Below are 12,877 nucleotides of genomic sequence, written 5' to 3'. Positions count from 1 at the left end.
GCTAGAGCCTTGAATCTTAAAACAGTTCCGGCTCCAGCCATTGATTTAAAAGACTGGTTGATGTTGATTATATGATGCTGCTGATTATATGGGTGACAGAATCTCTTCTCATGAATGTTGTCAGGTATACCGCATGTGCATCTTTTAAGTAAGTTTGTGGTTACAGCACCTGAAACTTTAGTCAACTGGATTTCATCAAATTTACAGAGCAGGTCATGGATTTGTGCTGTTTGCTGTTGATTGTTCAATCAGTGTTTGTATATGCATTTGGAAACTTGCTTGCTTTCTAACCAAAGGAATACCTGACTTTGTCCATCTCCTCAAGGGTTTTCAGTGGCTACTGTTATATATACAAACTGAACTGTACATACTTAATAAAAAGTCAGCTGGTAACAACTTAATTCATTACTGATAGTCATTTTCTTGCTATAATCTCATCTGCTAAGTATTATAATAATCCATATTTATTTTATTTTATTTTATTTTATTTTATTTTATTTTATTTTGAGACAGGGTCTTTGCTCTTGTAGCCCAGGCTGGAGTGCAGTGGCGCAGTATGGGCTCACTGCAACCTCTGCCTCCCAGGTTCAAGTGATTCTCCTGCCTCAGCCTCCCAAGTAGCTGGGATTATAGGCATGTGCTGCCTATAATTTTTTGTATTTTTAGTAGAGATGGGGTTTCTCCATGTTGGTCAGGCTGAGTAATTCATATTTCTCTGCTGATTTGAAAGGCTATATTTATCATATACTAAATTCCCATAGACATTTGAATCTGTTTCTGGATTGTTCATCTGTTTACTCAATCTATGCTAACATCAAATTTTTAATTGATATTTTAGCTTATTTTTAAGAATTTTCTGAGTTATTTAGTATGTTTATTTTTTCATGTAAACAAAGAATATTGTCTCCCCCAACCCCTACCATAAAGATATCCATTGGTATTCTATCTATCATCTATCTATCTATCTATCTATCATCACTTATATAGTGCTTACTACACACTCTTAACTAATTTTCATAACAACTCCGTAGGTAGGTTTTATTATTAGTCTAGTGTTATAGGTGAGTCACAGATAAGTGAAGTAATTTAGTTGCGAACATACTAAAATTACAAGCTAATATAGAAATCTTTATAATTTTTAGTCTTCTTAACCAAAAACAAGTAGGTATTTCCACTTACAAAAGTTTTCTCTTAATTTTTCTGTAGACTTTATAGTTTTCTTCCTATAGATTATATACACATCTAAAGTTCATTCTTCAGTTGTAACTGCAAATTTTTTCATCTATTATATTCTATAATGGACTGTTGCTTACATATATAAGCTCAAAACCAAAAGGCTACTGATTTTTCAGTGTTAGTTTCATAACCACTTAGAGGTTAAGACTCTCTTACTATGGTTTCTTGAAGTACAATGTTATTATCTACAAATAATATATTTGCTTTCTTCTTTCCATTTTCTTGTCTTTCTGGTACCTAATTAAGTCAGCTAGCACACCCAAAACTATATTAAATGTTCTTTGAGTGGGAAATCTCATTGTATGATTTTAGCTTGTTTTGAGAGCACCTTAAGAAGAATACTCTTAGATATTTGTAGGTCTTCTCACTACATTCTGTATAACCCAATTGCATGGTATTTATGTTTTGTTTGTTTGTTTGTTTGCCTGTTTTAGGATTGTAATTCCAGAACCTAGTTTAGCCTTTGGGACATACATACATGCTGATCAAACGTTTACTGAATGCAGAAGTCAGTGAATGGATGAATAAATGGCATAGTTACCTAAGGAAAGTATGTACTATCATTTTTTTCATTAATCTCCTGAGTACTTTTCTTATTAAACTTCTTTTTTTTTTTTTGTCAGACTTTTTGCCCTCAGTGTTCTTTTGTTTTTACAGTTTTTATGTTTTTCCCACTGTCTGGAATCTAATTGTCGATTTTCCAAAGACCTCACCAACCTGATTTTGTTCTACCTATCCAAACCTAATTTGTACCATTCTCCCAAATGGTACAAATGTTTCTGTTCTCTGTGAGGCCTATCTCTACTGTCCCATACAAAAACACACTAGACTCATTCCCATTTTAATGTCTTCATTCTGGGTTCCCTTTTTGGCTTCCCATTATTCTCCACATCACTTTGAATAGCCAAATTCTACCCATTCTTCATACTTTAAGATCAAAAGCTGTCTCTCTCATAAGCATTCTCAATTTTCCCAGCATTTATTCTCATGCCTTTTTCGAAACATCTACAACATTTGTGGTCAATACTGGATACCCTAGTAGGTAATTATGTACTGTTTTGTATTGCTGTCAGTGATTCATGACTGTCCATCTCACTACCTAAAGTAAATGCTTGAAGACAGTGGTCTTAGGCTGTCCAGTATCCCCCCAGCGTCTTGCACAATGCTTAGCATGGAGGAGAGTGGAGCCTACAAATTAGCACCCATAAATAAATAAAGCCCATAACCTTGATTTTCTTGGCCAAAAATGTCTCTTGAAAAATTGAATATGAATGCCTTAGGCTGTACATGTTTTCTTCTCTTAATCACAGCTTCTCTATCTCTATCTGATTTACACTTCATTTATACATTTATGTTACCTGCATGGCCTTGTAGACAAATTTGTTTGTGATACTACAGGGTTTCAATATGGATTGGCTGAAAGATTCCTCCACAAGAGGTAAGATACAGTGTTAGTTAGATAAGCATAAACCACAGCTGATTACTGTCTCCAATTAAGAAATTAGGTTGGGAGATGAGGGTGCTCTGGCTCTCCTGCTTAAGTACCAGTACAAAAAAGCTTAGGATTAACATCTTAGCTGCAACGGAGTCTGGGAGGCTGCATGATTTTTATGGGACACACTGATACTTTGAAGAAAGATGGGAATCTTTATTTAAAAAAGAGAAAATAGATATTGCGTGAGCAACAGCAGTGTCAGCCACACATAACTTTTTAAAGAGTAAAAACCAGAAAAAAAAAAACACACAGGATTGAGTTTAATATCTTCAGGATCATTAGAATTTGCCTAGTTATCTGTATATACAAAGAAAAAAATGAAAATGTGGTGATTAATTGATACATTCAGAGAACCTGTTTAAGAATGAACACTGAAATATGGCTTTCTATACCTCTGAATTTTTGGAATAATTCAGACCATCTTATAAGAACCTGTGATATCATTCTCATAATTTATATGTCAAATATATCAAATGCTATTCAAATAAACAAAAACTATAAAATATATGAAATTCAAAATATACCAAAATAACACCCAGCTGAGTATACAGTGTTAACAATTTATCATAAGAGAAAAATTACAGAATATTTAATTGTAGATATATTTTTATTTATTGATGAGGAGATAAAGATATTCAAAAGTTTTGTGGTTAAAAAAGTGAGCTTTCAGATGTGAAAAATAACCTACTTTCATTAAAAAATTTTATGTAAATGTAAAAATATGTAAAAGACTATTAAGGATAATTATATTTAGATAGTTGAATTATAGGTAATTGTATTTTTTCTATATTTTATGAAATGCTATTTTATCATAATAGAATATAATAAGATGATACAAAGAAACATTTGTCAAATCTACTTCATGAGAAGGATGTTACCAGTAAAAAGACATATATTTATCAAACCAAAACAAAATGGCCTCCTTATTGAAGAGATAAAAACATTCATATGAAATAAAACTGTCATATATTAATTAAATGAAAATTTAGCCTTCCTAATAGCAAATAATATGTATTAATGAAAATGAATTATGTTGAATTATAAATTTGTTAGAGCTAAATACAGTATTTATTCTTTCATTTGACAGAGATGAAGAGCATTTTAAAGTGTTTTTCTCATATATTTTATAATTTTTGTTCATTTGAATAGGCTTTTGATATATTTGACTTATATAAATCATGAGAATGATGTCAGAGTTCTTATGGGATGGTGTCAATTATCATTCCAATAATTCTACCTACCTCTTACCAATACAAAATGTACCAGAATTAAAGGCCATAATTAAAATGTTTGACAGCATCTTCTTTACTGTTTTTTATGAATGTTTATTTATACTATGATCTGGAGCAGGGTATGTAGAAGAGGGCAAGCTAGAATATAGAGCATTGTAGCAATCTTCTATGAAAAGATTTTTGTTCAATTTACTCAAAAGCAAATTTTAAAACATTTTAAATACTGGGGAACAGATATTTTAAAATAAGTAACTTAAAATTTTATTTCTATATTTCTATAGAACTGAGCAAATGAATCTGGATGTAAAAGAAAAAAGCAAAATTAATATCATTATTTAAGACTATAAGCAACAGTTTAAATGTTAAAACAGATATCTTGAAAATATATACTTTATATCTCACTTTAAGCTTTTACTTAATGAATCATGAAACAGGATTATAAAATTCAACTTATACTCTGAAGTGGCTGTTCAGAAAACAAGTGATACCTTTAGTTTGTATAGAGCTACTCTTGCCTTCCTCAGCCACCTCCAAGACAACGTAGCCATAGCCTGCCAGTTGGCTTTTTGCTGAAGCCATCAACCCACCAAGTAGGTGGAGACCAGATCATTCCTCTGCCCTCACTTCATTCATGCTCTTTCCGCCTGCCAGAGCCAATACTAGATAGAACAGAGACCTGCTAAAACCACTCTCTTTCCTTCCTTTATCTTTTCCTTCTTTTTCTCTCCTCAAGAAGTAAAAAGGCATGGGATTTTCGAAACTTGTGTCTCATCCACTGATGATACTAAAGGAGAAAGGAGTAAGAAGATTCTTGTTTAAGGCAGCAGCCTGGCTTACAAGATTAGTTTCCTAACATCATTTCCTATTTTTGAAAGGCAGATGCCAAATATTACCTTATTTTTTTTCTAGGAAAAGGAAAAAAGACTAACTTATGCAATTGTATTGGAAATTCAGATTTATTAATATTTACATCTGTTAGCTTATGTTTCTATTTACTATGCTTTTTTGATTAATTGCCTTATATTAGCATAATTCAGTTTTCATTATTTTACTTTTTCCTCCTCTAGATGTTTGAATGTTGTATGTTCTATTTTTATTCTTTTAATATTTTAATATTTCAGATACACATTTTTAATACATTTGTTTCTTTAAGTTTAAAATTAATCAATAATTCGACCTATCTCCTATGAATACAAAACAGAAAACTTTAAGTCTAATCATTTCTTTACAATATTCTGTGCTTATGTGTTCTCACATCCTCATCGACATTTGCTATTTTCTCTCTTTTTCATGTTAGCCAATTTGGTGGATGTATAGTAGTGTTGTATTATGGTTTAAATTTAAATTTGCATTGCCCTGATTGTTACTGAAGTGGAGCCCATTTTATATGTTTATTGACTATTGAATATCCTCTTTCAGAAAGTATTTGTTTGTCTTTTATCTATATTTCTCTTTGGTTGGCTAAATTTTAATTACTGGTTTGTAGAAGTTGTTTACATTACTAGAGATGAGTCATCCCCAATCTATGACCTGCTTTTTTAGTAGTATGCACAAAAGTCATATATTTTTAATATGATCCAATGTATCTGTTTCTTCCTTTGGCTTTTTGTCCCAGTTTAATAAATATTTGCTTATTTCACAGACCCGAAGATATTCTTCCATGTTTTTGTCTAAAGATTTTGTTTTGTTACCTTTTACTTTTAAATTTGCAGTTCATGTGAAAGTGATTCCTGTGTATGGTGTGAGGTACACGTCAAGATATATCACTTTTAATATGAATATCCAATTGACTAAAGTATTTTTATTGAAAACACCTCAGCGTCATCTTTGCCAGAAAATATTATTTATTGCAATGTCTATTATATTCCCCTGGTCAATTTGCTAATCTGTGTGCCAATACTACCTTTATCTAAAGTAATATACCTTTTAATAGATGTTAATATCTGTTTTTGTAATTTCTCTAGTTTCATTCTTCTTTATAATTGCTCTGACTGTATTTAACTCTTTGTACCTCTATATAGACTATGAAACCAGCTTGTCAGGTTTTCTTTGCAAAAAACAAAAGCAAAAAATTTAAAAAGTTATCCCTAATATTTTGACTGGGCCTGAACTAAATGTATATCCCAATTTAAGAAGAATTGACATCAACATCTTTTCACCATGGAGTTTTCCAGTTCATGTGCATAGTTTATTACTCTTGTCATGTATTTCTTTTTTCTTTTTGAGACAGGGTCTTGCTCTTTTGCCCAGGCTGTGAATACGGCTGACTGCAGCCTTGACCTCCTAGGTTCAAGCAATCCTCCCACCTTGGGTTCCCAAGTAGCTGGGACCACAGGGGCATACTACCATGCTCAGCTATTTTTTTTTTTTTTTTTAAATTTTTGTAGAGATGAGGTCTTGCCATGTTGTTCAGGCTGGCCTTGAACTCCTGGACTCAAGTGATCCTTCTCCCTAAGCCTCCCAAAGTGCTGGGATTAAGTTTTGTAGTTCTGAGCATAGAAATCCTTCCTACTATCTAATAAATGTATTCCTAGATGTTTAGTGAATTTTTATAATATTGTAAATGGTGCTATTTTGTTTTTCATTTTGGTTGCTGATATTTAGCAACATAATTAAATGTGTACATTGGTGTTGTATTTGTCAACCTTTCTGTATTGATTTATTGGTTCTCTTGTGATGAGAATTAAATGACATGGTGCCTGTAAACCACATAGCATTGTGCCTAGGAAGAGCAAGGGCTCAATAAATTTTCAATAAATAAATTTTCTCTGTATTATAAGAAGAGATTTGTTATAGATTGAGTGTTGGTGACTGGGGTCCTTTCCAACTCTGAGACTTTATTATTTTATCATTGGATTAGATCATAATTTATACTCTTAGCAGTATGCATCATAAACCACTGCTAAGGACATAATTCTGTGTGAAGAGAGAATTGTGAAGATTGTAGGATACATTCTTTCATAAAAAACTATATTTTAGAGAAAGAAATAAAGTTTGAATCTTACCAATGGTAAGATAAGGCAACTAATATCAATGACAATGGAATTGATGTTAATGGCACTATAACAAAGCTAAATTATTGGTAGCCAATTAACGAGTCATGTAATTTTAGTGAAAATTACTCATGCTTTTAGATCCTCAGTTCCATTCATTATCATAATACTTCACTCAAACATTTGTAATGAGAATTTTCTCTGTAATGAGCATGATAGTATCTGGCACAAAGTGGATATTACAAAAATACTGACATTATTTATTCCAAAGTATGTAGCTTGACAGAAAAACATATATATATATATTTTAGAGCCAAAGTTGGAAACAAAACACTTCTATATTTCCATTTATAAAGACTGTTTTCTAATTAGTTCAAAATTATGTTATTTCATGCCATAATTTTGTAATATTCTTTTAATAACTAGTACTAATATTTGAAAATAATGCATTTGGAGATTAATTGATAAGTGAAGACTCATTATAAGGCTGTAGCTTAATCAATGAATTCTTACACAGTATGATATGCAAAGGTACTAAATAGTTGAGTGTATCATTGACAACTTGAATAAAATTATGACATAAGTAATCCATTATTTGTTATAAGGCAAGGAAAAAATCACTTTTTAGAAATTGATTAATGTCATATTAACAAAAAAGTTCACCTGCAATTCTAACAATTAGATATGTACTTATATAATAATTGTTATTACAAAAATCATTTCACTTTTTAAGCAATTGCATTTGGTATAATATAGAAATAATGAAGATTTAAAATATTAGTTAACATTTTATAGTACACATATCCATGAAGATATAAAAGAGTAGTTCCTGATACTTTCTATTTATTAGTTTTTATTTCTTTGCTTCAAACCCACTCCTCTCTACTCTTCTCTGTGATCCTGGAATTGGAACTTTGGACTCTGTGTTTCTTCACCACCTGGCTTCCTGCCAAACTGGGGCTGAGGAAGAATGCAAAACCAGAGGCAGAAAAGATTTGCTCCTTCCAGTTTTGTTTCCTGCTCCTGCAGTGTCACCACAGCAATCCTTCACATTGGCAGCAGCAGTTTCTTTCTTACACTCCCAGAGCCAGCCTCATTTGCCTCCTTAGAGATAACAGCACCAGCTTGCAGGTACCCCTTCAGGTGCCTTCCCGAGACTGCTGAGTCTCAGCTATGCAGGGTCCCTCTTCCATGCTCCTAAGATACCAGTAGCAGCTAGTCAGTTTAAATAACCTGAAGATTTCTTTTCATTCTTCCAGTCCTAAACATAGCAGCTGCCTCTTATAATTTCTTTATCTGTTACTTCAGTGTTTCCCTTTGCATTCTCCAATATTTCCTTAACAATTCCTTACATTAAATTTACTCTGTTAAAATAACTATAGTTTCTGTTTTTGTGGCTGGACCCTAACCAAAAGATTAATTATTTTTATAAGGCAAAGAAAAGTTGTGCATGTTTTATAAGCTTATTCATAATGATAGCAGTAACCAATCCAAAATAGAAAAAAAATTGAAGTGCATCCTAATTGTTGGGAATTGAGAGAGAAATTTACATTTGAAATAATATAGATGTAATTAAAAGGTGAAAACATGAAATGACTAAAACTTTTTTTTTTTTTTTTAGGTGTGAGTATCTACTAAGGCATAAAAGCCCAATTGCTCAATGTCACTGCTTGTTTTTTATCCTTTTTGGCAAGCTATACATTTTCTCCATTAAAATTTTTGGAAAATCCTCTTGATTGTAGCACTGATTATGCTTCACCTTACAAAATCTGTTTCTGTTCTTCAGAGTAGGTTTTGCAAGACCCCTGACTGCCTCTCTGGCTGCCCCTGGAAGCTCCCCATGTGCTGTATCTCTGGTTATACTTTCCCAAAGCTAGTCCGCTATAAACTTACAAGGTACCACCTCAGGGGCTGGTTTCAATTGCTTTTTTTCTAATAAGTAATTTTTATTTTATGAGGCTCAGAAGTTCAAGACAGAGAAGAATTAGAAGTACACAAAATCATTGACATTCTGCAAAGAGAATTTCCTCTAATATATGCCTCTGCATTCAAGTACAATTTGTTACAGCATACTGCTAAAGAAAGAACTAGACTAAATGTTTCCACCTACCCATTAATTCAAATAACATCTTCCTTTGTGAAATTTCCATTCTCTCTGTTAGACCATGTGATCTTTCCACAGTGATATTAATAGGGCCATTCCTCTTTTGTCACTGGAAACAGACTTCAGAAATTTGAACCATAGTTCAGTTTCAGTAGAAATGTTATCAGGAGACCTAAATGTTTGTATGTGAAACACTAATATTTTTTCTTTGCAATTTTGCTGAATTCTTAGAGAGTGCAGATTTTGTATAACCCCAATTGCTTTTAAGAGTAGGTGGCAATCTTTTTTTTCCTTTCTCTTTTTTTTTTTTTTTTTGAGACAGAGTCTCACTCTGTGACCAGGTGCCAGGCTGGAGTACAGTGGCACAATCTCAGCTCACTGCAACCTCTGCCTTCCGGTTTCAAGTAATTCTCCTGCCTCAGCCTCCCGAGTAGCTGGGGCCACAGGCACACACCACCATGCCCAGCTAATTTTTGTATTTTTAGTAGAGATGGGGTTTCATCATGTTGGCCAGGATGGGCTTGATCTCTTGACCTCATGATCTGCCCACCTCGGCCTCCCAAAGTGCTGGGATTACAGGCTTGAGCCACTGCTCCCAGCCAGTAGCAATCTTATTGAAAATAATAGCATTATGGAAAATATTGAAATAGTCATATTGAAAATAACAACTATTTACTGTTCAAAATTTCCAGGAATAAAGGCTTCTGATGGATTATGATTATTCATTCATTTGGTCAGGCAAAGCACATAGTAGGGGGATAATAAAACCAAACATTCTGGCTTCAAGGAGCTTATGAATTCCTATGACATAGTAAGTCATGTGTATAAATAGAAATAATATAAAGAAGAAAGTTAGATGAAGAGAAATATATTTGCTTTAAAATAGTACTAAGGAAATTCAGTCTTAAAAAAATTACCTTTAATAAAGACAATAAGGGAATGCTCACTGTTACATTGTTTGACTTGACCCTGAAACACAGACTACGGGGGAAGGGCATTCCAGGAAGAGTGAATGCTTGAGTTAAAGGCATGAGATGAAATTGGAAAGTGTGAATGTTTTATAGGAAAAAGGGAGGAAATATATTAGCAGGGATGATTGAAAAAAGAGAATAGAAAAGAGAGAAACGAAAAGTAAATTCACTTTCTTCTTCTTTTTTTTTTTTTTTGCCAAGGGTTGTGCATTAGTACTTAGCTGACATTATTCTTTAACTTTGGTATACAACCCTACGGTAATCATAACCAGTGCCATAGTTAGTTGCTACAACCACAGCCATAATCACAATCATACTCATACCACATTCACTAAATCTTTGGGAAATAAAATAGATCTGTGGCTCTTAACTCTATCAAACTAGATGCTCCATTCACTGTTCTTTGATTAAATTTAGGGATATTAAAACCTGAAAACTACATACCTTTAAAATCAATATAATGACCTAAGTTCAATAAAAATGGAAAATAGTTCTTAATATTGTAAGTATGTTTTGATATGTAAATATTAAATAAGATTACAACAGAAAACATATGAAGGAAGCTAGATATATGCACTTGTTCGGAATGAATAAACTTGGATTAAGAGAAATTAATCTGACACTTTCAGTACAAGAACACAGAAGAATCATAGAGCAGAGACACAGAAGACATAAAAATAAAACCCAGCATTGGGATATATAACAGGAATTATTTGTATTCAGTAAAAGTGAGCTAACCTTAAATGATACAAAGATAACAACAGATAATTATAATTACCTCTGTCTCTGACACTGGGAAGCAGGGAACAGAGAAGAGGCTGAAACAAACAGAAACATCAGATGCCACAGAGAGGTTGTATGGTTGATTCTGGGCACAGGAAAATAGTAACAGGTAACTCCAAAAAAGAAAAAATTTATGATATAATTTTTTAACCTAGATTTATCCTGTGCTGTAATTTACAATTACATAGGAGGTCAATAATATGAAAATTAAAATAAAACTTTTTAAATAGATACAGTTAAGATTTCTAAATGGTATCTGCCCCAGCTAATTTAAAAATATTCTGTTCTAAGTCTGTTAGAAGGAGTCTCAGTATCTTCTGTTACATATTCGTACATGAACTAAGCTTTAGAAGGCAGGCCAATAGTAGTGTATTGTGTCAAAATCCACTAGCAGTGTTGCTCTACATAATGTGATTTCCTAAAATAATGGTCAATATTTCTGTTGTATTTTTGAAAAGTATTCAAACCATGAGAAATATTTTGTGATTATATTTTAAAGATGTTGTGTGTTTATATGTCAAGTGTTTTAAGCTCAGCTAATTATAAACTGTTCTTTCAGTTGCATAAACATCTGTCAGAGTGTGGGAAGGTTGTGCTTATGTGAGAGGACTCTTCAATGTGCACAACTGTTCTTGCATTGTAAGCCCTCTAACAGTTCTCACTCTATCCACTAAATGAAAGAAGCAACCACTATTGGTTTTTTTGCTTTTATGAGTTTCACAGCTAGAGATATCTCAAATACTGCATGAATTCACCTATATGAGGTATCCATAATCTTCAAACTCATAGAAGTAGAGAATACAACAGTGGTTGCCAGATCTGGGGGTTGGGGGAAATGGGGAGTTGTTCAATGGGTAAAAAGTTTCAGTTATACTGGATGTATAAGTTCTAGAGATCTGCTGTACAACATAGTGCTGACAGTTCACACTGTGCTATTGCACACTTCAAAAGTTGGTAGATCTCATGTTAAGAGGGTAGAGCTCATGTTAAGTGTTCTTACCACAAAATGTAAACCAAAAATAAAAACAAAGGAATATCAGGAAATCTTTTGAGAGCTATTAGATGTTTCTACTACCTTGATCATGTTGATGGTATTATGGGTGTTTGCATATATTCAAATTCATCAAATTGTATACATGAGACATATGCAGTTTTTAGTATATTAATTATATCTCAGTAAAGCTGCTACAAATAGAAAAAAAGTATAATTAGCAGTCCTCAATCACTGTGATGACCCAAAATGGCCCTGCAGATCTACAGAATTTTCTCTAAGATGTGGTAAAATCTTCATGGAAAATCACTGTTGATCTTAATTATTAGCTTGTCAGGGTCAGACTCAAAGAATGAGAACTTGTAGCAATGATCTGAAAAATGGCTAAGTGATTTTTAATGTTCAGCATTCACCGAGCTGCTAGAAGTAAGGCAATTAGGGGCAAAAACCCCACAAAATTTGAAATTCAGACATGCAATTATATTCTCATGTAATCGAACACATATTTTAAAGAGTTTGGATCTAATTGCTATATTCACAGGTTTTTTAAAGTAATTTTGTGTATTTATTTCATAAGCATCATTCTATGTTGGCATTTTATAAAGGCAGTCTTTCACGAAACACTGGATTTATGTAATTCTCAGTTCTGTTTTCTGTAAAATTTAAGGTCTTAATATGAACAACTGCTCCAGTAACTATCACCTATTTGAATCACAATTGAGAACTACAACAATAACTAAATCAGAATAAGAACAGGAAATAAACCTTAAAGTGAACAAATTTGGGGGAGGAAGGGAGCATGCTAGGGAAGTTGTCAAATCTTGAGAAATTAAGGGAGCAATCAGTAACTCAAGTCATGAAGTCGGTCCTGGGAGCCCCTAGGAACCTGTCAGCCAAGTAGATCATTAGAGCAGCAAAGGTAACTTTCATCAGCACATCTTGAAACAGTGACTGTTTTAAAGGACCTGTGAACACCTGTTTTATGCACTCATATAAAGAGAAAAAAATGATTAATTAGCTGATTGTTTTCCCCAGACATTTACTTCATTACATTTCATTAAAAATATTTAAT

Source organism: Sapajus apella, unplaced genomic scaffold (genome assembly GCF_009761245.1).
Source record: "Sapajus apella isolate SASKATOON/1434 unplaced genomic scaffold, GSC_monkey_1.0 scaffold1, whole genome shotgun sequence".
NCBI lineage: Eukaryota > Metazoa > Chordata > Mammalia > Primates > Cebidae > Sapajus > Sapajus apella.
This window is presented reverse-complemented; position numbering follows the sequence as displayed.